General features: G+C 40.8%; 1 long non-coding RNA gene across 2 annotated transcripts in view; it reads right to left on the bottom strand.

Annotated features, from left to right (window-relative positions):
- The window catches only part of LOC120505818, a 54,527-nt gene extending 51,496 nt beyond the window's left edge, over window positions 1–3,031 (bottom strand). For both annotated transcript variants that reach the window (XR_005628332.1, XR_005628333.1), the window contains exon 1: window positions 2,907–3,031. This is a non-coding gene — a long non-coding RNA (uncharacterized LOC120505818). The remainder of the gene's footprint in view (window positions 1–2,906) is intronic.
- Window positions 3,032–7,711: the final 4,680 nt, after the last annotated feature.

Below are 7,711 nucleotides of genomic sequence, written 5' to 3'. Positions count from 1 at the left end.
AATGGACAGATGTAATGCAAACAGCTTTTCAGTCAGCAGCAGCAGTTTTAAAAGCACCAGCATGCAGAGAGATAATTTTTTTGTGACATGTAATGGCACAACCCCAGAAGTGGTCCTGGTAGGTTGTTTTTTCATGTGTTGATGAATGCAGTGTAAAAGTGCTCTTTCTGCTTTTGCTGTTACGCACTTATGTCAATGTGGTCAAAATGGAGGGGCTCCCCTCTAGATGAGCTTGAGGGTGGCCCAAGACACAGGAAAAAGATGTGTGTTTTGTGTATTTTGTCTGTTAAAACCTGCACAGCTGAAACTTGTGTTTTAGAGAAACCCAAAAGGGTTATAAAATGCCTGTGAAAGGGTGAGATATGCAAAAGAGCTCAACAATATGCCACAGCTGAACATGGTCTGCTCAACCATCCTTCCTGGGACTGAGCCTGCAAGCAGTGTAACATCTGTGGGAACCACCTGTCTTCAAACAAGAACATTTATCTCACCAGCTATTGCATAGATAAGTAAGCCTGCCTTTGGCTTACAAGGATTTTAATTCAGACCTCAGATTTAAGAATTGTTTATTTCCAGAGAACTAATCTTAGAAAAAGGGTAGGAAAAAAGATTAAATAATCTGAGGGCAGCATCAGTGTAGCATTCCCCTGCTCTGCAGCATCCCTTCAGGACAGGTCACAGCCAGGCTGCCCCATTCAGAAATCCATGGAATAGGTATTACTAATACTGCTGGCTTAGGCCATGCACAGTTTTATGTAGGGAAATGGGACCAATGGAAGTCTTTCCTTTTATTTGTGGGCCTCAGATTGGATCTGGGAAAAATCAGTCTCTGTTTCCCAAAGAGCTGCTCCACCACACACTCTCCACTGCCCCTCACTTTTCTGAAACATAACTGCTGCCAATGGTGAAACGCTAGAATTCCTCTTTCCCACCACACACACTACAATGGCTCACCACTTGGGCTTCAGGATTTCAGGCTTCAGTTCTGAATGGATCTATGGGATTTTTACCCTCAGTGGAGAGCATCTTTCATTTGTTAAGAACCCAAAATGTTTAAAAAATTGCCTATCAGAAGGTATAACTCCATCCATCACTCAAATGCAACAATGCAGCTGTTTATCATCACACAGGATCTTTACCCAGAATCCTGAAACATGCATAAAACCAGAAAATTATACTCAGTTGATAATGCAAAATAAATTTAACACGAAAGTAGCTCCACCCACAGGGCTCCAGTACAAACTTCCCTGTTCTTGCAAAATACTGCTAGAATCATTCTCAATCATGAGGATAAGGACTAATACTCCTGACCTAAGTCTGAATTGATTACAGTGACCTCACAGCAAGTGATGATGTCCTCCTATCAGAGCAAACAAGAGGAGATGATAGTTCAGCTCAGAGAAGAGATGTAAGGTGACATTGCCTTGTGTTTGCTGCGTGCTTTCGTGAGCATGGTTACAGCAGCTCAGCAGATATGCAATGATTTGCCAAACTTCAGCCACACAACAGTAGACCTGAGGCCTATGCCTCATTCGTGGAGGCTAAAACTGACTGATTCTCTGCAGTCTGACATGGGGGATTCATTCTTCAGATATGGAACCCAGTGCATCCACTGACATCTTGGGAAAGTGCTGCTGACTTAGCAGTGGATGTGTGCTAGTGTTCAATAGGTGGCTGGTATAAACACAAAATTATAGAGGTGGTATTAATGAGGCAAAAGACATTGTGTAACTCCAAAATATTTCACAAAAGTAAACAAAACACTTTGCTACAACCAAGAGAGAAAAATTCTGCACTGACAGTATTTACCTTTACCTTGTATACATCAATACGCTATGGCACATGCAAGTGAGAACATCAACACCTTCAAAACAGTTGGAACCATCAATTCCATGCCCAAAGGGATCTAAGGCTGCCTTCTGCACTTTCAGCAGACTGGAATCTTGCAGGACTGGAGCAGGATACTTGGTTTGGGCTTGTGATTAGATACACCTGAGTCACAGTGACTCTTCTGACCCACCAGCATCTGCATAGTTTTTCTCAAATTGCCCCAGTAGCACTCAAATCTAAATGAAAGTAGTTTAATTGAAGACACTTTTTCTCACTTAGGGGCAAGCTATGAAAATGTGCATGGGCCACAGCACCTTAACTTGCAAGCAGCAACATTTTGAACTACCACAAACTGATGGTGTCTCAGACAAATGTTCAGCCCCTACAGAAGTAGGTGTGGCTCCTCAGCAAACAGCTGTGGGGGAATTAAGTCATTACAGCCCAAAGGTCAAGCGGCTGAAAATACAGTCTACACCTTAAAATGTTTAATTTGAATTTTGCCACTAGACTAAAATTACAAATTGAAAATGTTAATTTTCTTCCCAATTATATAAATGTCTACTGAAAAACTGAACAGAATACACCCTTAAGCTAATTATTATGCACTCAGTGTTGACTACAATGTAGGAAACCAGCTCTGTTTCAGTTATATCAGCTCTCCTTCTTAAGAAGGAAAGGTCTATTTCCAATATTTAAAGGAAAAACTATATATTACTTCAACAGATAGGATAGCTAGCTCACTGCTAGTTGTGAGTACTACAGAAATCTAATTATATGAAGACCCAAAGACAATTCTGTATGCACACACTGACTCTATACACATAGATACAAGTGCACTGTCAGGAGCCATGAAATAAGTTACACTTATTACAGTTTATTGCCCACAGTATATTTGTCCTCCCACTACTCCACCTTCTTTAACAATAGGCGTAAGATTCCAAAGCTCTAGAGAGTAGCTTTCCACAGCTATTTTAGCAGCAGCAGACAGACAAGCAATCCTTCACTCCAAATGTTGAACACAGACAGCTCCTACCTGCTGGCCCAAAGAAGAGAGAAAAGAAGAGCATCAGACCTACCACAGACCTCATCTTCTCAGGACTGGAAACCAGAACGCTGCGCTGTCAGAGAAGATGATCTCTCTCACAGAGCACTTGCTCTGAGCTTTATGAGATCCCAAGACATCAGGCTTCAAAACTACAAGGTAACTGTGCAAAAAAAACCAACAAAAAACCTAGAATAGCTTCTGCTTCTTTGTGCCAAGAGCTGTTTCAAATGTCCCAGATCCTGAAATAGGAGCAGTTGGTGTAAAAGATCCTAAATGCTTTGACTTTACAGGCAAAGGGATATAAAGATGATACTGATGATAACTCCTATATATTGTACAACATTTTAAACTAGACCAGTTTCAGTAAGTTATCTTGAATCTTTTCTCAGACAATTAATATTCTCCAAATTCTCGTTGATAGCGACTTTGCATCACAAGGAGGACCCTTGTATGTTCTACATGTAATACAGAAATGATTGTTACATCAGGACTGCACTGTTTCTTGGTGGCACAGGTTTCTTCAGGTTCCTGTTCACTGCTGGAGTAGATGCAAGTCCCACAGGTATCAGCCATAAGAAGAAACAGAAAATGTTTTTAGAAAGTACAGTACTTGAGGGAAAATAAAAAAGGCTGGCAAGTGCCATCCGATATTGCATAGTAAAAGGAAACTGCTGAAAAGAACGATGTCATATTGAAAGATTTCTTAACAAATTGTATGAAATTCTGAGAAATCATGTGTATGTGTTTGTAAGACTGAATTTCTACCAAATGTCTCATTTGAATAAAAATGAGTGTAAGTGCATAAGCCTATGTGACTGCAGTCTAAAAATTAAGGCACTTTACATTTACCAGATAATTTTAATCAAGCCTGCTGCAATTTCACTGAGATGAATAGTTATATCAGAGACTGATTTCGCCCACAGATTTGAATCTCAGCCATACTGACTCTTCTTTATGATTAGCAATACTCCAGCAAAGGAAGAATCCATTATTCCCTTCCCCATGCTGCAGTACAGCAGCTCAAATGTGAGAGATGAAAACTGTGGACCTGCAAATCACCATACAAGAAAGCTTTCTTTTTACAAGGTCCTCTTGATGCCCAGATGAGTTAGGTACCTGCATATGGAAGGGAGTCTACAAAAAAGATGAAGAGGGACTTTTTACAAGAGCATATAGTGACAGGATAATGAGGAATGGCTCCAAGCTGAGAGTAGGTTTAGGTTAGATAATAAGGAAAAATTCCTCACTCTTAAGAGCAGTGGAACAGGTTGCCCAGAGAAGTTATGGGTGTCCCATTCCTCAAAGTGTTTAAAGACAAGTTGTATGGAGACTGAATAACCTGGTCTAGTGAAATGTGTCCCTGCCAACACCAGGGGGGTTTGAACTACATAAACTTTAATGATTTTTTCAATGATATCTTATGGATTTGATTGTCAGTCCTTTTGAAAAAAATTCAGCCTTTCAGTGTAATATGAAATGAGTACGCAGGATGCAAACAGTGGATAAAAAAACCCCACTATTCACTCTTATTCACAAGCTGCTGTAGACAACACCTTTTTATTATCACTGTTTACTTTTGTATTGCTATTCTACTTCTGCATGGATTTCACAATAGTAGTTCATAACAGATACTATTTATTTTCAGAATGCAGGAGAAACAAAGAGTTGCTTCAATATTTTTTGTGAACTTGTTTGTTGTTTTTAAATTTGTCCAGGAGAAATAAGACACTAAGTAAACAGGTCTGGTGCTTATTTGCATGGGAAGGTTTGGCTCCACAGCTTTACATGGACAAATTTCACATCTCTCTGCAGGTTTTGTTACAACAGCACAGGGAATGCTTGAAGACACAAAACTTCAGACTATTCCTTTGGCATTTTAACAAAACAGCAACCATGTAAGCAGGTGTATGTGTTCTCCTGCTTGTAGATACCTCTTTGAGGATACATTCTACTAGGCAACACCTGCAATTTGGTAACAACTGGGCTGGAATAAAATGCTAATAAGCAGTAAGATTTGCAGAAGAATAAAAAACGTGTAGCGGAACTCACCTGAGTTAATAAGCCTGCAAGCATTCCTGTCCAACAGCTGGTAGTAAGAACAGTAAGATCCAGAAGAGCAGTAAGAAGAAAAATAGCTGAAGAAAATGTTGGTATAGATAACTGCATTACTTCCACAGCCTAGCAACAAACATGTATGCATTCAAGTATGTTGTTTACTGTAAGAACAGAAAGAATTTTTCAGTCATGGAAATCACAAAATTATCTTTTACTGGCTAAAAAAATTATTCTCTAGGATGCATATCAACAATAACATTTTGGGTTTATTACTTTAAAAATATCCTAAGCCATCCTATTATTTTTAAAATAATTGCATACACTTCAGCTTCAAAAAATTATTTGATATATAGGAGATTAACTAGGTTAGCAGCAGATTTAGCTGCTTCTCCCAGCCAATTCTTTCCACTTTGGCAGCCCCTCTCTTTGCCAGGACATGCCTAACCCTGGGAAGCCCTGCAGGCTCCCAGAGACCAGCGCCCTCAGCAGCTGATAAAGCAAACCTATAATTCTGATAAGTCACAGCGTGAGATTCCTTTAACTGGCCCCTGAGCAATGAGTGATAAATATGACATACTGCCACACTTGTTCCTCAGTAATAAATGGCTATTTGTTCTGGGGAAAGCCTGACTCGTCACTGGAAACAACACTGCTGATGACAGCAGCTGGCAAACTTGGTGATTACTTGGGTACACAACAAAGAAAACACCCTACTGTTCACAAAACACAACACAGGCCAGGATTTCAACCCTTCCCTCCATTCAGGATGAGCAACTTTTGCTTCTCTCACCCTGCTACTACCACAAGCACTTCAGACATGTCCCTGAGACCTCAGGGACTTAATGTTCCTCTTCAACCACTCACCAAACCCTCTGCTTCATCCAGACAACAGGACAAGTGTCAACTGCCTCTCCCCAGGCTGCTGACAGCTCTTGATTGCTATTACACTGACTGGGGCTGTGCCAAGTTTCTAAAGCAGAGTCTTCAAGTGTTCCACATCCAGAGTTGAGGTCAGCATGGGAAAAACAGGCTTGGGAGCAGCTCCCACCACAGTGGCTTACACACAATTGCCACTTCCTTCAGAAACCTGGCCCCAGTTATACACGCAGAGCTTTCCTGCAAACCTGGCCCTTAAAGCCTGTGCCTGTTCCCACTGCAATCAGTGGCAAGTGAATCAGTTCTGATTGATTTAATAGGGGCAGGCACAGAGACTTAATTAAAAAATTAGTAACTGCAAGGAAAAGAAGGAATGCCTAATAGCCTGCCAGATCCCTGGAAGGAAGCAAGCAAAGGAGCCAGTTGTCTCTAAGATCAAGATTTTAGCCTCTCACCAAAAATAAGAAAAAAATAGGATAATAAAAGAGATTGGCAAAATGGCCTTGAAGCTGTTTTAAACATCTTGTATGATATATAATTGCTTTTCAGCTCTTGAGTAGTCTACTTTTAGATATGTCCCCTGGGAAGACAATATGAAACACGCTGAAAGACAGAGCCCTTAACAGCAATCGGCATTTTCAACTTTCCTTTGTGCTAGAAGTAATTAAAACTTTGCTTAAAACTTCTTGCTATTTGACAGGTACAAAGACAAATCAAATCTAAGGTATGTTTTTCATGTTAGCCCAGCTGAGTGCCAGAGAGGTATTTTTCACCTGCTCTTGTGTTTTAAGAAAATTGAGATTCTCAACTCATTACTCCATGAAAAATCCTAATGTCTGGAGACTCACAGCCACAACACTCCAGAATTTTTATGTGCTTGGAGGATTACCTGCAGTCATGGAAGGCTTGCATAACAGGGTTGGGGGCTATTTGTACACTGGTAAATGCAGGCACCAGAACACAGGACCACCAGGACCAAGCCAAGGGTGCAGTGTTAACACTCGTGCACCCTCATCTGCAGTGTCTGGGAAAAAACTACCCTTTGAGCAAACTATTCATGATGACATTTGAGCTTGTTTTGGACAGAAGTATCTGCTAAAAACCTGCTGTGACCTGGGCATCAACAATCATTTGCCTATGGGCAATAAGAAGATCAAGGTCTGGGAATATGCAATGGAGTATTTGATAACATAGACATAGGGTGAGAATTAACTTGGGTATGTTTTATCAGGGATAAACACTAAGTTTTGTTTATTAGCCTGGGTGAAGCCATTTTGGTCTGTCCTCAAATGAGAGAAATATTAGGAGCTCAAGAGACTCTGGCTCTCCCAGTTGCAGCTCTATATGACACAAATATACCAGTTGCTGGTTCTGATAGGGGTCTGAGATGTAGGATGCCAATCCAAGAGAAAAATTCTTTGTCTAAAAAAATCCCTCATGTTCAGAGCAGTGTCCTGTTGGAGTTAACTGCTAAGCTACCAGCAGTCAAGAAAGAAATCAGAAGCTGTAACTTTCTGAATTTCCACATCTCCAGAATAAGTTCTAATTCAGCTAACAAAATGTATCAGCCCAGAATTCAGTACAGAAGGCAAGATATGCAGTCAAAACTTTTGAAGTGGGCAGAAATTTTGCCTGTGAGAATACTGAGATGCCGGACATTCATTAGCAGCACCCAGCTCTTGGAAAAATTACATCTTGCCTTTCTCCTGTACAACCTTCATCACCTGGGTAGGAGAGAGCACTTACACAATCTCTACAGCCTCCTGCCTCTGGAACAACAGGACAGAAGCATCCCCACAGGGGATGAGGCAACAGAAACATCTAGGTGGTGTTAGGACACGTGCAACAGCTCACTTTTGATGTGAAGGTTGGACTTGATGATCATGGAGGTCTTTTCCAACCTTA

The sequence above is a fragment of the Passer montanus genome, unplaced genomic scaffold (assembly GCF_014805655.1).
Source record: "Passer montanus isolate IOZ18808 unplaced genomic scaffold, ASM1480565v1 scaffold36, whole genome shotgun sequence".
NCBI classification, from domain to species: Eukaryota; Metazoa; Chordata; class Aves; order Passeriformes; family Passeridae; genus Passer; species Passer montanus.
This window is presented reverse-complemented; position numbering and strand designations above follow the sequence as displayed.